Consider the following 17376-nt stretch of genomic DNA (forward strand, 5'->3'; position numbering starts at 1 on the left):
GCAGATGTATAGTATTGACAGCCTGTAGTTATACTTATAAGTCGTTGTTCTTGTTGTTTAGTGCTACTCAAAGCGATATAGTGTTCTAACAGTAAAGGAGCACAAAACTCATTTAAGCCTTGTCTATGGCTGTAAGGCAACTGGCTGCTTAACGTTCCCTACTCCAATGTTCTGGTTGAAATAGATGAACAGGCCAAATACTTCCCGCATTTTAGTAAAGCACCACTTCTCATTCATCTACCAGACAAAAATGGAATGTGTCAGGTTTTGTCCTCCAAAGAAAAAAATATTTGATGTTCTTGACAATGGAGCAGACGTATCAATGTATTTATGGCCGTTTTCTTATGTTAATACATTGAAAAATGTGGTGTTTAGGCCAAACGCCATATTTAGGAAGCCCCTGCGTCACTTTTTCCAACACATGAATGTGTTGGGAAAACAGGTTTGGGCTTCAGAGTTGCTCCAAGCAATACATTTTTTTTGTTAGATCATTTCCGAAAACTAAACCTGGACAGACCTGTTGTTTTAGGACTACAGCAGTCATCAATAGGGTGTGTGCCCTGTTGATGAATGTGTTGCTCACTGCACTAGGGGAGAGATCAGCGCACCATTAGTATGGTGTCGGTATTGCTTAAGAAGCATGTATCCTAATGAGTAGCATCCATTTTAAGCACGGTCTATATCCTCTTTATGCTCTAAAGCTAGCCATATACATTAGATATCTGTCGCACAGCCAATATTATGAGGAGGGGGAAACCACTGGACGGCTGCTGGCAAGGATGGCGCAGGCTCAGAGGGAGAATAATTACATACACACTATTAAGGGGGAGGGGGGGAAGTCGGAGACGGATACAGGACAGATTTTGAAAGTTTTTCAGCAGTTTTACTCAGATTTGTATGCCTCTAGGCCAGAGCACACACCTCAACAGCTGGAAGAGTATATAGGGGAGATAGACCTTCCCAGGTTGGGAGGGGAGGAGAGAGGGACATTGGAGGAGCCCATATTTCTGGAGGAGCTCCAGGCAGCCATAGGGATACTAGCCAGTGAAAAGGCACCGGGGCCGGATGGTCTTCCGGTGGAAGTTTTTAAGGAATATGGGGAGGAGCTCGCACCGCAGTTATTGGCCACTCTTTTGGATAGTTTTGATAGGGGGCGGCTTCCGGAAACAATGTACGAAGCAACTATAGTAGTTCTGCCTAAAGAGGGGAAAGATCCCCAGCTCCCGGGCTCCTATAGACCAGTTTCTCTACTGACGGCGGATATTAAAATCATAGCAAAAGTATTGGCGCTTCGACTAGCTAAGGTAGTGGCTGGGGTGGTACATGGAGATCAGGCCGGCTTTATGCCATCCAAATCGACGGCGGTGAATCTGAGACGGCTGTTCTTGAATTTACAAGTTCTGCCGGATAATCATGGGGGGAGAGCCATTCTGTCCTTAGACGCGGCTAAAGCATTCGATTGCGTGGAATGGAAATATTTGTGGTCAGTTCTGGAGAAAATGGGATTTGGCCCTAATTACATAAAATGGGTAAAGTTGTTATACGTAGCCCCGACAGCAAAGATAAGGGTGAATGGGGTGCTATCGGATAGGTTCGCGCTGGAGCGGGGAACGCGTCAGGGATGTCCATTATCTCCATTGTTGTTCGCGTTGGCGGTGGAACCCTTGGCGTGCGCAGTGAGACAACATGAACATATTCAGGGGTTGAGATATGGGGGGGTGGAGGAACGAATTGCATTATACGCAGACGATATGCTGCTATTCATGGCGGATACCGAGCGCACACTACCGTTAGTGATGGCCCTAATTAAGCGGTTTGGGAAATATTCGGGATTGCTCATTAATTGGTCAAAATCGGCTCTAATGCTCATGGACCCGGGGGTTATCCAGACTGGGGAGGAGGAGGTGGAGATACCGGTGGTCACGGAGTTTAAGTATTTGGGGGTTAGGGTGACGGCGAAAGCACAGGATTATATGTCCCTTAATGTAATGCCACTGTTAACAACGATAAAAGCCAAAGTAGAGGCGTGGAATAAGTTACCGCTATCGGCTCAGGGTAGGACGAATCTGATTAAAATGATCCTTATGCCCCAGGTGCTGTATGTCCTACATAACTCCCCGGTATGGATCCCCAAATATTGGTTCAGGAGGTTGCACAACCTTTTTAGGGACCTAGTATGGAAGAAGGGGGTACCTAGGATTAAACTGGAGAAATTACAACTGCCTAAAGAGGAGGGGGGCCTGGCTGTGCCCAATGCTTGGGTGTATTATTTAGCTGCCCAATGTCAGCATTTCTGGTGGTGGGAGCAGGAAGAGACATGGGGGTCCAGTGCGCGCATCCTATCATATCTGGGGGGGGGAGAACCCGTTGGTAGGAGTGGAAGCGCACAGCTATAAACGGATGGCGAGTACCAGACCCACTCTGCTTCTCATACACAAGGTGTGGTGGCAGTGCAAGCAATTGCTGGGGATAGGAGAGTGCACTAAATATACACCACTCTGGAGGAATGCTTATCTGGGGGAATTGGGTAAATTGGAAGGGATGCAGGGGTGGAAGCAGCAAGGCATAATACGATTGAGTCAGTTGTACGAGGGAGGCATACTCAAATCCTTTCAGCAAATAAGGGAGGAGTTTCAGCTGGACTCCCGCATGTTCTATCAGTACCTGCAGATTCGGCACGCTGTGCAGACACAAGCGGCCAGTGTAGACATGACAATACATGCCGCGGGGGTGTTGGAACATATTGCAAAAGCAGTAACGTCAAAAGGATTAATTTCATTGGTTTATCGCAGGTTATTGGTGGAACATCTGGGGGATCCTATGGCACCAGTGAAAGCTATATGGGAGAGGGATGTGGGTCCTATTCCGACAGACCACTGGGAGGCGGTATTGGCAGCAACATGTACTTTGGGCTAGGTGGATTGATCAATCTGGGTATGCTTCTGTGGAGCTAATGACACTACGGTCACACGTTCAGGTATAGGGCTACTGACGGTGGGGTACATACGGAGAGCAGGTGTAAGATGGGGAATGGAAAAGGGGAAGAGAAGGAGATAGGATTGGAAAAGTGGTATCGAGAAGACCGGCTGGGGGGATACAAGGGGGAGTTGGGGGGAAGGGAATGTTTGGTTGGATATAAATAATTGGGTCTGTGGAAATTTGCTTATACACTGTATGAGAAAGTACAATGACCTGTAAAAATGTGAAGTTTGTTGAATAAAATTGAACTGATTAAAAAAAGATATCTGTCGCACAATCCATACACAATATAGTGTCAGCCATCCCAGCAGGAATTGGTTAGAATTTATTCTCTTATGTATGTTCCACTTTAGGCTTTGTTCACCCTACCATATTTTTTTTTTCATCTTGTGAGGGTCTAAGCAGTTGAGCACTATTCTTGCCTTCAAGAATACCGGGACCCTAAAAGAAGCCTGACCAACCCAAATTTATGTCAAAGGGACGTCCGGTGTTTGTTGGAATCTGTTCAAAAGCAGATTTGACTACGGATGTAGCCAAGTTTAACTTGACTCTGATAACTTGCAGTGTGATATTACACAACAAAAGCCATTGAAAGGCCATTTAATAATGTCAAGTTAAAGTTTCTTGCCACTGTGTATTTAGTGCGTTAAAAGTCAAGATCGAGATAGCTACATCTGTACATTATGAGTGGAAACCGTGACACTAGTGTGAAAATAGCCACACCTAAACATAGGCTGCAGAAACATGAGCTTACACTCCCCCATCCCCCGTTCGTCCGTATTATGTCCCGACAATTATTTTCATATGGTGTAAACTATGTGCCAATTTTTTGGGGCAAAGTCTCAGGGAAACTATACAATGAAAAGACCTGAGCACTGATTTGTGAGGTCAGAGGAATTGAACGTGTACAGCAGCATGTAGGAACAGTATAACATCCAAACATTTCAATAATTACTAGTATACATATATCTTAGTATAAAATTGTGAAATACCATTATTTTAGTTAAGTTGCATTTATTTATACCTGTGAGGCTGAATAAAAGACACTGCTGCCCTGAAAGAGCCTGCGGGCTGCATCATTAAAATGACAACTGTTACATGGGTAAATCTTAATTTTAGGTTTTTGAGCTTAATGACTAAAGGACTTGTTTTTCAGTACATCAGTGGGACGAATGTTCGATAAAAATATTTCTCTCTATCAAATGGAAGTTTTAGCAATGACAAATTATTCCTTGGCACACAGGAGTTGGCTGGAGCAAGCGTTCTACAGTGAGTGTACAAAAATAGGAAAATCTACTTGAGCCTAAATTTACTTGCTAAATATGTTCTTTTGATTGAGGCGATAATTATAATGCACTTTACTGCAATGTGGAAATTATGAGATCAGAACTACTTAGAGTAGCACATAATGGATTTCCAATGCGATGAGAAACTGTTGGTAACCGAGCTGAAAAATGATACAAGTAGGAATCGTAATAGAATATTCTGAAATTAAAGAAAAATAACTAACAACAAAGTTGTTGTGCGACATACAAGAGAAAAGTGAAGCTGAGTGTTACATCTCATTAAACTTCAGCTTTGACTTAATTTGCACATGCTAATCAATGCTTATTTTCCTGCAGTTTTTTTTAATTGTTAGAGCAGAAGTTTGGTGACTTCAGAGCTGCCTTTTATTCTATGACATAGTAACATTGTTTGTAAGGCTGAAAAAAAATACATAAATCCATCCAGTTCCGTCTATTCTTCTGCAATTTTGATCCAGAGGTAGACAAAAAGCCCCATGAGGCTAAGCCAATTTTCCTAATCTTAGGGGGAAAAATACTTGCTTACGCCAAGTATGGAAATCAGACAGTGGTGTAACTAGAAAAGACTGGATCCCATAGCAAACTTTTAACTGGGGCCCCCTCTCCTGGGTGCCACACACAGACCCCTCGTAGATAGTGCCCCCTGTAGACTGTGCGATACAGTCCCCCTACAGATGGTGCCATACAGCCCCCCCCCTGTAGATGGTGCCATAGAGCCCCCCCTGTAGGTGGTGCCATACAGCCCCCCTGTAGATTCTGCTATAAGGCCCCCCTTGTAGACAGTGCTTTACAGCCCCCCTGCAGCCACACCCCATTGTTGATAGTGCCACACAGCCTTCCCCCCCCCCCTGTAGATAGTACTCCCCTCCCCCTTGGAGACTGTGCCATACAGCCCACCCTTGTAGATAGTGTCATACAGCCCCCCAGATACCTCCCTGCTCTGCCATATTGTTAAATAGTTGCTGCATCCTAAGGGCACAGGTACTATTGAATGTGGTGTCGCTACCGCTGTAACAGCCATAGCGGCGCCATCGGACATGGGGGAGCCCGTGTCGGCGGGCGGCTCGGGCCCCCTTATTCCGCAGGCACCGTAGCGGCCGCCATTGCTGCTACAGCTGTAGTTACGCCACCACAATCAGAATAAATCCATCTCCAGAAATCTAGTGCTAGGCATCCAGTCCCCTTTTGAATGCTTTTAGTGAATTCACCAAATAACTTCCTCTGGCAGAGGTTCCCATATACACTTACCCCATTATTGTGCTGCTGGTAGGACGTATTACCTACAAAAGGACATCTAGCTCCTGTGCAGCTGCACTGTTTGTATATGTGGTCTGTCCGCCCCCGGTCATAACATCTGTCAAGAGAATTGAGGAGCTTCAAGCCTTGTCATCAGTGGATCCGTACATCAGATTCCTCCATGACATGGTCTTGCTAAGGCTACTGCCAAAGTTCCCTCATTTGTAACCTGTAATCAGGTCACCTCCCAGTTTTTTGGCACGAGTCTTCCTCTCATGGGGAAAGTAATCTCCATTCCTAGATCTGTTCTGTAGTCTTCAGATCTAATTCGCTTGGCGTAAGGAATTTATTAACCGCTTCCTGAAAGATAAAAAGGCTTAAAATCCACCAAACCTACCCTGGGTAGGTGGGACAAAGAGGCCATTAGACTGGCTTACATTGTTAGATCCACCTCATTTTTCTATAGTCTACTCTACTAGAGCAGTGTCCAGCTCTTGGGCTGAATAAAGTCTGATTCTGCTGGATCAGATTTGCTGTGCAGCTTGGAGCTCGCAGTTAATATTTATCAACCATTATAGGCTGAACTTTTGATTCTCCGAGGAGACGGCTCTTGAGTGGTCAATTCTAAATTCCACCAGACAAGATGGCCCTCCCTACAGGGTTACTTCTGGCTAATTCCCCATTATTGTGCTGCTGTAGAACTTAAGGGAAGTGTTGATTTCTAACGTTAACCTGTTTTCCCTTCGTCCCAACAGCGGCACAAGCTTCCCATCCTCATAAACACATGGTAGGCGGGGCTAGACATCCTTATGTCGGTGGGGGCTCTTGTTAATTATTGTTTGATTTGATTAAATTAAAAATTCCATCTGTTCTACTAGTACACATGGGCAGAAATACCCCATTATTGTGCTGCTGTTAGGACTAAGGGAAAACAGATTAACATTAGAAATCTACACGTCTCTGTGCTCTTACAGAAAAGAACCCCCTTCTATGTTGGTATAGAAACCTTCTTTCTTCTAAACGTACAAAATGCCCCCTTGCTATAGTTACAGTTTTGGATATATAGTCTCTGTATTTACCTTTTAAATATATTCATACATAGTTATTATTTCGCCCCTCAGCCCGTCCTTTTTAAAAAAAACAAAAAAAAATGATATTATATTATATTAAGTTTGAGCAAAAGAATTTTGGAACTATTCAGATAATTTAAAACCTATAAACAAACCATGCAGCTCTGATGTCCTAGATTAAAATCTGACTAAGGCCACATTCATATGGCAGACTTTTGGTCAGTATTTTGCATCGTTATTTATAAGCCGAAACCAGGAGTGGAAAATAAACAGAAAACAAATAATGGAAAGAGTTATACCTTTTCTGGGTTTTGGCCCCACTCCTGGCTTTGGCTTACAAATATTGATGCAAAATACTGACTAAACTACTGCCGTGGTAAGTGGCCTAAGGATCGGTTTCACACAGCCATAATATGGCCACATTGTAGCAGCTTATGTATTGCAGCAGAACTACCTGGACTCCCTACATTACTGCCGAACCGAACATTAATCACCATTGTGTTCTATAGTGATCGGAGTTCAGATTCAGTTTAGTTGCCAGGGCTGGTGGTTTTGATTTACTAATTGCCACAGTGTGATACTGACCACAGAGTAACATTAACATGCAGTTTGTATTTTTTTCCTTGGTTTAATTTGCATTCCTTTCACACTAAATAATATTGGTAAGTGATTTTCTATAGAATTCATGTGGCATCTACTTCTGTCATTTTCACTCCCGTCTTCAGGACCGCTCTCGCGCTGCACACATCCTATAGCCCTATAAAGTGAAATCTACGCTATTCTTCAAGCGTAAATTATAATAAAATTGTTGACACTCGGTAGTGATGTACTCTTTCCCCGAAGCCACGCCTCCTTTCCACAGAGTCGCGAGGATGGTGCAAAAAGGCCAAGCTTTTCGGAAGACTGGCGTAGAAAGGTTGATAAATTACCCCCTATATATGGCAGTTTCCTAATAATCTGCTTTTCTCACTGGTAGTTTAGTAATCTCTACTTTATAATTATCCTGCCCGTGCTGTAAAAAAAAATCTGCTTTCCCGGCACTGACTTTCTGATAGGCGTGTTTATACACAACAGCCAATCTGAGGAGGCAAAGCTGCAGTGGGGAGGAAGAGAGCAGCAGCAGCCTAAACCAATAATGAGACAGTGGGTGTGTCTCAGACTCCCTGTAGGGACTGCATATAAGCTGTAGCTACAGTTTACAGCTCTGCCATAATGGAGCTGAGGTAAAAAGGCAGACAAGAAGCAAAAACTGAGAAAAATAAATAGTAGGTAAGTATCCCCCAAAGATACTGACCTGGCCCTTATCTGGACCTCCTCATACCTCACCAATGTAACATTTAGTGTCTCCCTCTCACACACCACCTCCTCGTCTTGCTCATTCCACTCTCTGCTAGTGTCGCTCAAGGCTATGTCCTGGTACCCTTGCTCCTCTCCATCTACACCTCCTCCTCCTGTTTCCTCAAACTAAACATGGAGAAAACTGAATTCATCATCTTTCCCCCTTCTTACTCAACCCCCTTACCAGAACTATCCATCAACTTTCCCCAGTATGACAAGTCCGCTGCCTCGGGATAACATTCGACTCCGCCCCTCACATCCTAATCCCTTGTTTCCTCAATCTCGAGTCAACATAAATGCTAGTACTTCAAGCTCAGAGCCGATTGTGTGTGCATCTGACACACTGGATCACCCTACTAATGATCAAATCTAAGTTTATCAATATAAGTGGATGCTTAGAAGGTGCATCTCAAAAACTGTGCAAAGTTTTTTAATAAAGATATATTCTAAAAATTATTTTTAACCCAAAATACAAACATTCGGGGGGAATTTTTTTTTACCCTAAATCTTTCCATAGCCTTTAAAGGGATCCTGTCATCACCATCTTACCTTCTAAAACGTCCTGACCCTGTAGTGGCCGCAGCTGTCCATAGTTGATTGATGTGTTCTTCTCTCCTCACGTCCTCCTCTTGCCCGAAATATTATCATTTAAAGTTTTACCGCCATTTATGGTAATTAAATTTAGCTTAGTGACGCACGATCTTAACTCCGCCCACGTACGCCGCCTGTACAGCCCTAAATGCCGAAATCGTGTTTCAGATCTCGCGCATGCGTGCCTCACCACCTTCCCTGCTTCATTCATCCTGAAATATTTAACTGCGCATGCGCCGCGCGGGTACACACCCCCTTTCGTCGTCGTATGTTATACAGCATAACTCTCAATGAGCAAGCGTGGGATTTCATGTGCAGTGCAGTGAGAGGAGCTGTCAATCAAAAACAAGGAGGCGGAGCCAACTCTGAAGCGCCGGAGGAATGAAAACCTGACTCTTTTCGAGTGAAGATTTGACTCTTTTGTGCTCATTTGCATACGGCGCGGGACCACTGAAAAACGGAATACTGAAGGTATAGAGCCGACTTTTAACATATTTATAGGTTAGCTAACAATGATTTTTCACCCACTTTCACAAGGTATTGCTGGCTTGATACCGAAAATGCTGGTGACAGGTTCCCTTTAAGCTCATGTTTATTGTAATTGTTTTTATTGTCTCATGTCATGTACCTAAAAGCCATTTTTTATACTGTATGTACAGTGCCCTGGAATTAATGGTGCTTTAAAATAATAATGCTGACTTACATTGCATTTTTTAGCTCATGACTGGACAGTCACTTTAAGGGTATGTTCACACAGGTTGGATAAGCTGTGTAAAAGTACACCCACAGGGAATCCGCAGGGAATTCCGGGCGAAGGACCGCACCAAATTGCGGTGCAAATTTTTGTCCAGAATCAAGTTTTCCCTAGATTTGTGATGTGCACTATGTACCTATTGCGTCAATACTCCCCATTTAGATTATAAATTCTTACGGACAGGGTCCTATCTGCTTTTGTGTCATTAATTGTTGATTTTCGTTGGTTTTCATTATTTCTCATTTTGCATGTTTACTTCTTCCCTTGTTGTAGATCGCTGCAGATTATGATGGAACTAAAGAAATAAAGGTTCTTCTAATTGCCTTAAATACTAAGGCACATACCTATGGTACATTTTGAACAAATAAATGGAAATAGTAAGAAAAATATTCAGATTTAATAATGTAATTATACCATCCACATCCATATGTTATTTTTTTCCATTTTATACTGATTGTGCTTTTAGTTGAAATGATGCCTTAATTTTATGCAAAATGTATTATACACGCTGTTGACCAAGTTTCGATGTGTACGGAGAGAAAGGCAGCGTTTGGTGGTACGTATTATTGCAACAGATGTCACCACATTATTTTGTAGCTTGTTTGGATGAATAAATATGCAAAACTGTGAAGTATTACATTTTACTTTTTTATCATAAAAAATAAGGGACAATCTGTTGCTATCCTAATTGAGGTAATGTGTGGTTTACAGATTTGGCAGTTATAACAGTGAATTTTAAATGATTTAAACCAATAAACACTGCTAAACAAAATATTGTAAATTGTTGCATAAATGTCTGGTACAATGTGCCCCCTGATTTGAATGAATTATTCCGAAAAACAACCATCTACCACTACAGTATATGAAATATGGTCTTCATTTCATTTTCTTAATATCTGCTAAAGAATAAGAACAGAGAAGTTGTATTTTCCTTTGTTTAATGCATTTGTAACATCGCATCTAAGATAAAAAATGTAACTACTGGATTGTATATACAGCGCCTATGTGGACCTATGTGTCTCCGTGGTTAAAAACTACAAACGAATCCTGTGCTGTTCCTCCAGTTGTTACTCAACTGCTTCTTACTAACCTACCATATACTTGAGCACTGAAGAGAGCAGGTTAGTGTTATTCACACACAACTTGTAGTATATCCCTGTGGAAACTTCTGAGCTGCAGATTTTCACAGAAATCACGTCTTGCACATCCATATTAGGGTATGTTCACACACAGTTATCAAGCGTGTTTCAGGGCGTAAACGCCTCAAAATACGCATGAAAAGAATGGTAGCTGAACGACTTAAAACATCTGCTCATTGAAATCAATTGGAAAAACGGTGTTCTGTTCAGACGAGGCGTTTTTTTACGCTGCTATTTTAAAAAATGGTGCGTAAAAAGAATGATGTCACTTCTTGAGAAGTTTTTGGAGCTGTTTTTCATTGTGTCAATAGAGAAACAGCTCCAAAAAACGTCTAGAGAAAACGGCTGAAAACCAGAGGCTGTTTTCTCTGAAAACAGCTCCATGACTTTCAGCTGTTTTTACTTGTGCGTGTGAACATATCTTCAGTGTGAGGCCGGATTCACACGAGCGTATGCGTTTTGCACGCGCAAAAAATGCGGCGTTTTGCGCGCGCAAAAGGTCCATAAATGCTCCGTGTGTCAGCAGCATATGATGCGTGGCTGCATGATTATGACACTCTGTTTTTATGTTTGTAAACAGAAAAGCACGTGGTGCTTTTCTGTTTTCATTCATAGTTTTGACTACTGTAGCGCGCATCACGCGCGGCACACGGAAGCGAAATGAGCGAAAAACGGCCAAATATAGGACATGTCGAGAGTTTTACGTAGAGGACATACGCTGCGTGAAAATCACGTACAGTCTGAACGGCCCCATTGACTAACATAGGTCCGTGCGCCGCGCATGAAAATCACGCCCGTAGCACGGACGTATTACACGTTCGTCTGAATAAGCCGTGAGAGAGGGAGCGGAGGAGACACTGACGCAAAGGCTGTTTTCGAGTGACCACATGGTTCCTAGAACAGGTAATGTTCCCTTACAGCCCCACCGAACCTTTGGGACCTTCATGTAGATCATATTTACCTCACCACTCTCCCCCTTATATTTCTGGCAATTGATCCGTAGGAATGGAACTTGTCAGCATGTCCTCTTCCTCCCGTCCTCTGCATTAGATATCGGATTGATACCTCCAAAGTTTCTCTGTCCTACTCCGTTGTACTGCTGGCTGAGACCAGTACAGACATCTACTTACTGCCATTCAGAACTTGGTCCTGGTTTCATCATTCCTCTAGCTCCAAAACAGAGACTTTGCCAAATATCCAAAAGGGTCTTACGAATAATTGGTTCCCAGACCCCATGCTTTTCAGCCGCATGTTTTCCCTGTTATATTTGTGTCATGTATAAAAAAAAGTTCAATAAAAACGTTTGAGAAAAAAAAAAATGAGAGAAAGGAGAAATAACATACATCACTCGGAATGCACGCTGCGATCTGAACTTACAGCTCCACAAGCAGTGGTGTCAGACAAAGCAAGTCTTTAATAAAATACAGATTTCAGCCAACAAAACGTATAAAAGTACAGATGCATATCTAGAAAAAAATATTTTGCATGAGAAAGGTTCACATACCTTTTAACCCTTTCCATGAAAAGGAGGTATTTCAAATGTCCTTATAAGGAGGCACCTCAGTAGTTAAGGACATAGCTAGAGCTGCGATCTTGGTCTTGTTTTAAAGATTCTTGCCTCTGACCTAGCCTGTGTTAGAGCAGGTTGAAGTGGGAGCTGCATATACTTGCAGCTCTCATTTCAGCTCGTGTGGAGGAGGAAAGGGAGGCCCAGCGGGGGCAGACTGTCAGAGTGCAGGGTGAGGAGTAGATTCTGTGATTTTCCTGTCCCTATATGGCTGGAGGGGTAACATGAACTTTTGTTGATCTTATCCAGGGACGGGCTTAGGATAGATGGCGCCCCGTGCAAAATTATCTTTCGGCGCCCTACCCCATCATAAAAAAAAATGCCTCATAAAAAAGTATAATGCCCCCCACAGTATAATGCCCTATATAGTGCCCCCACAGAGTATAATGCCCCTTTAGTGCCCCCTATACAGTATAATAATATTTAATAATAGAATATATTATAACCCCTTCAAGGAAAAAGTATTTTGTCCTCTAATTGTGCCCACACAGTATTATGCCCCCTAAGTGCCACAGACAGCATATTGCCCCCTGTAGTGCCCCTACACCGTATTAAGTCCGCTTAGTGACCTCCACACAGTAAGATGCCCCCCTCCCATGGCTGCCACACACAGCCCTAACTTGTATTTAGTGTCCCTCTGTAGATTGTGCCATACAGCCTCCTTGTAGACAGTGCCATAATCCCCCACCTCCTCCTTGTAGATAGTGCCATACAGCCCCTCACCTCCCCCTTGTAGACAGTGCCCCCCAAACAAAAACGTTTTCCTCCCCTAGACCCCGTTCCCACATGGAACCGAGCTGCTCCACAATGCCGACGACGGGATCCTTGCATAGGCCGGCGTGATCCTGTAGCCTAATACAGAGGTTCCCAACCTTTTCGGACTCAAGGCACCCCTAGAAAAAAAAATCCTCAGGGCACCCCTACCAAAAATAGTTTAGAGAAACACAGAAAACGGATAAAAACAAGCAGTACACTCTTAGGGTATGTTCACACAGCGTTTTTTTGTAAGGCAGAATAAATCTGCCTCAAAATTCCTTCAGGAATTCTGAATTGACAGCGCTATTTGCCGTTTTTGTTGGTTTTTTTTGTGGTTTTTTTTAAGACGTTGAAACTAATGCAAAAGACGCAGGCAAAAAAATCTCTCCAAACAAGCGCCAGAGGTCAGAGGTGGAAACCACTTGAAGACAGTCAGCCCCCACTCACAGTAAAATAACCAACATTCCCCATCTCACAGTAGAATGACCATCAGCCCCCATCTCACAGTAAAATGACTATCAGCCCCCGACTCACAGTAAAATTACCATCAGCCCCCGACTCACAGTAAAATTACCATCAGCCCACTACTCACAGATGCCCTCTGTAGATAGTACCACACAGCCCCTTGTAGGTAGTGCCACACAGCCCCTTGTAGGTAGTGCCACACAGCCCCCTTGTAGGTAGTGCCACACAGCCCCCTTGTAGGTAGTGCCAGACAGCCCCCTTGTAGCTAGTGCCAGACAGCTCCCTTGTAGGTAGTGCCACACAGCTGCCGTGTAGGTAGTGCCCAGCACCACCTTATAGGTAGTGACAGGAACCCCCTTGTAGGTAGTGCCATACAGCCCCGTTGTAGATAGCAACCCCCCCCCCCCCTTCCTTTAGATAGTGCCACTGTAGCTCCCTGAAGGAGCAGAGTCCCGCTGTGGCCAAATTAGTTTGCATTCAAACATTGGTTGGTGCATTCCTGCGGTTTACGCACGCACCTGTGAACGTAGACATGTGTGATACTGTTTGTATGAACTTCTCACATCTTAGGGCCAGTTCACTCACTGTTTTTTGTTGCTGATTTTAACGTGTATCCTTGTCTGAATCAGCGCCAAAAAAACGTCCAAAATCGCCTCCCATTTCAAGGCAGAGACATTTTTTTCCGGGGCGACTTTTAGCAGCTCTCAGGAAAATAAGCGCAAAATTTTCTTTCTTGCAGCATCTGATCTCCCATTGAAATCAAATCAAAAAATACTTCGTTTGAACTAGGCCTTTGCAGTTTTTTGCAGTGTACATTTTGTTCTCATAAGGAGTCTGCTTGAATGCTCATTTTAATCGCAAAGTAGAATTTTCATGCAATTTTTGCTTATAATAACTGTTTGATGCAAAGTTGTGAGAAGGTGGTTGTGTGTATAGATTATTAAATTGTGTTTTTACACATGGTATGCAATGTGTTCTCAAAAAATGAAGATATTGGTAGCATAATAGCGGTTTGTTTTGTGCAGTATATATTTTTAACATAATTGTGGATTAACTTTCACACCTTGATCTATTTGTGTTGTGCGTAAACCTCTGCTTGTATGTGTGTTTTAGGTGCAAATGTGTTTTTTAATGCATTTTTGAAAAAAACAAGAATCCCTGTTAGTCACAAAGTTACATGAATTTGGACATGGCTGCCAACATCACATCAATACAGCTGCAATCATTTGGTTGTCTGCTTTCAGGAAATATGTAGGGTTTGGGATTCCACTCGCTTTTCAAGGTGTGTAATCTGTGTATTTTATTACTTTTTTTAAATGTACAGATTTTTTGTCTCTTCAATTCTGGGGATTTATTTTAACATGTGCATATAGACATGGGCCTAAGTGGCATGTATAAACTCTGCACATATTGAGGTTTTATTTTTAGTGTGTGTGATCCATCTAATGTTGTTCTTGGGTCTCCGTTTTAGCCACAAATATGAATTTAATGCATTTTTTATGAAAAATTTGACTTTGACACAAAATTGCATGACAGCCCCTGTGTGTATTAAGTGCTGAGGGGCCTTTTGACAATGTACCAGGTGTCACTGTTTAGATGATATATAGATATGGGGTTTAGTAGGTTTTTTTTTATTTTGTAATTTGTTTGTACATGTCAAAAGTGTGAAAATTGTCCTTGGTATCAGAGGTGCAAAATGTCCAAAAATCCCTGCCAGCAAAAGGGTTAAGGTGCCCATATACACTAGTACTCCTGTATTAACTGAGTATAAAAAAGTGTCCCAAATGCTTCAGTGATTGAAACATACATTAGTCTTCATTCACGTTTGCGTCAGGGCTCCGTTCTGGCGTTCCATCTGAGCTTTCCGTCATAACGGAACCCTGACTCAAACTTGCATCCCCATTGATTTCAATGGTGATGGATCCGGTGAAAATTATTTCTGTTTGTCTCAGTTGTGCAAGGGTTCCGTTGTTTTGACGGAATGAATAGCGCAGTCGACTACGGTATTCATTCCGTTAAAACGACGGAATCAATGGTGATGCAAACGGAAACCTATAGTTTCCGTTTGTTTCAGTCAGGGTTCCCTTCTGACGGAAAACTCAGACAGAACATCAGAATAGAGCCCTGACGGATATGTGAACGAAGCCTCATACAGTATTTATCGAGTGAAAGCTATAAGAGATGGAGCCTGCAGTGTAGACACAAATATATCAACCTACAGTATGAACTTCTGATAACTGTTTTGTAAATGTTATGCCACTTTATAGTTCACCTGGAGGGAAAATACCTCCATAATTCAGCATGTGATGGACAAATTTTTTTTTAATGGATTGACAGAGAATCTTTGAGAAAATACAGTGTGCCTCTATTTAAAGTCAACGTCACATAGAGGTAAAGTATGGGCCCATAGCAGGCTGCTTGTAACAACCATGGCTACGGGCGTCGGGATTACTCACCTCCTGACGGCCGCAGCCATGGATCTGTGAGTGCAGGCTTGCATCGCCTCCTTAGGAGACGCCAGTGCTCACATCCGCTTCATTCTGCGGTGTCCTGTAGGGTGCGCGCGCACGCTCGTGCCCAGCCTTAAAGGCACATGAATTAAATATGTAATTAGCCCATACTCACCCTGGACTATAAAAAGGACCCTGCCCCTTCCCTCATTGCCTGAGCATTGTTGTGTTTACCCGTGTTAGTCTTTGCAAATGGTCCCTTAGTGTTTTCCAGTTCCCATTGTTCCCGTACCTGCTACCTGTATCCCATGCTACCTTGTTCCTGTGCCATTGAGAGTTGGAGTCGTGTTGTGTCGTATACTACGCCTGCTGTATTTCACTATGCCTGGTGTCTGCCTGCTGCCAAGGTCTAATCTTAGCCTACCATCGCTACTGTCTGAATTACCACAGGTACCCTTATTCGAACTATAGACATTGACTTGGTATCCTGTTGGCCAGCTGCTATTCCGCTACGGCGGTACGGCCCAGTGGGTCCACATACCCACAGATTGTGACACTACTTTTATAGGATGCTAATTGACATATGAGTATGTTTTTGGAATGTAGAAGTAAAGTACTTAAAAAGATACAGAATTTTTCATCAGCTTAGATTTGATCGGTATTAGGATCATTTGACACAGGGCAAACTAGCTGCGGATTTTCCATCCGAATTTGCAGGCGGAAAATCTGCAGTGTATTACAGTAGTAGCAAAGTGGATGAGATTTCACACACTGTGGACTAAATTCCAGAGAAATCAGGCTTAAATTGATGCATGTCAATTTATGCTCAGGAATAGTTGCATTTTTGTTTCAGATTTTCTTCATTGAGGAAATTAAAATCTGCAACAAGTTGAAAATGTTGTGATTTTAGCTGCGGAAAAGCTGCGAATCAGCAGTAAGAATCACAAGAAAAGAAAAGACATTTTCTGTTTTTTTTGTTTTTTAAAAAGTGCATATTTACCTTTCTGGTGTTGCCATAGCGATGGCTCCTTGTTCCCCTCAACTGTACTCCATGGATGACATTTTATCCCATGTGACTGCTGCAGTCAATCACAGACTGCAGCAGTCACATTGGATGCAGATTAATCATAGGAGACCGGTTGCATGAAGACCAGACGTTGGGAGCAGGGATGCGTCTATATGGTTACGCCAGTGAGGAGAGTATACTTTTTTTTTTTTTTATCGGTTAGGCTTTCCACAGCGGGAATCCTGCCGAAAATCTGCACATAATTTGGTGAAGACTTTTGTACGAAATCCCTGCAGGCTCTGGATCAGATACAAGTCAGCAGCGTATCCGCCCTGTGTGAACATACTCTTAGGGTTATATTAGGTATCAGAATTAAAGAGTTATTCCCACCATAGACATTTATAGGTAGTCTGATCCCTGTCCCTGTTCAGCTTCCTACATTGATTCGCATAGGAGTTATGCAAGCAGCGGAGCCTGCTTTGGTTCTGTACATCTAGAGTACAACAGAGCCTGTGCGGTAGGGCAAGGAGGCTGTTCGACTTTGTACTATGGATTTTTCACATGAGCCTTAACTCACAGGACTACCCATAGACACAGGCTCCTTGTACCTAATGGAAAATTTAGCCCTGCCTATGTTCCGTGAAGGTGTCTACCTGTGATGTTTCAAGTCATGTAATTTTTCTTCGATTAAGCAGTATCGATCAAGTCAGATGAAAAAGGG

The sequence above is a fragment of the Rhinoderma darwinii genome, chromosome 5 (genome assembly GCF_050947455.1).
Source record: "Rhinoderma darwinii isolate aRhiDar2 chromosome 5, aRhiDar2.hap1, whole genome shotgun sequence".
In the NCBI taxonomy this organism is placed as follows: Eukaryota; Metazoa; Chordata; class Amphibia; order Anura; family Rhinodermatidae; genus Rhinoderma; species Rhinoderma darwinii.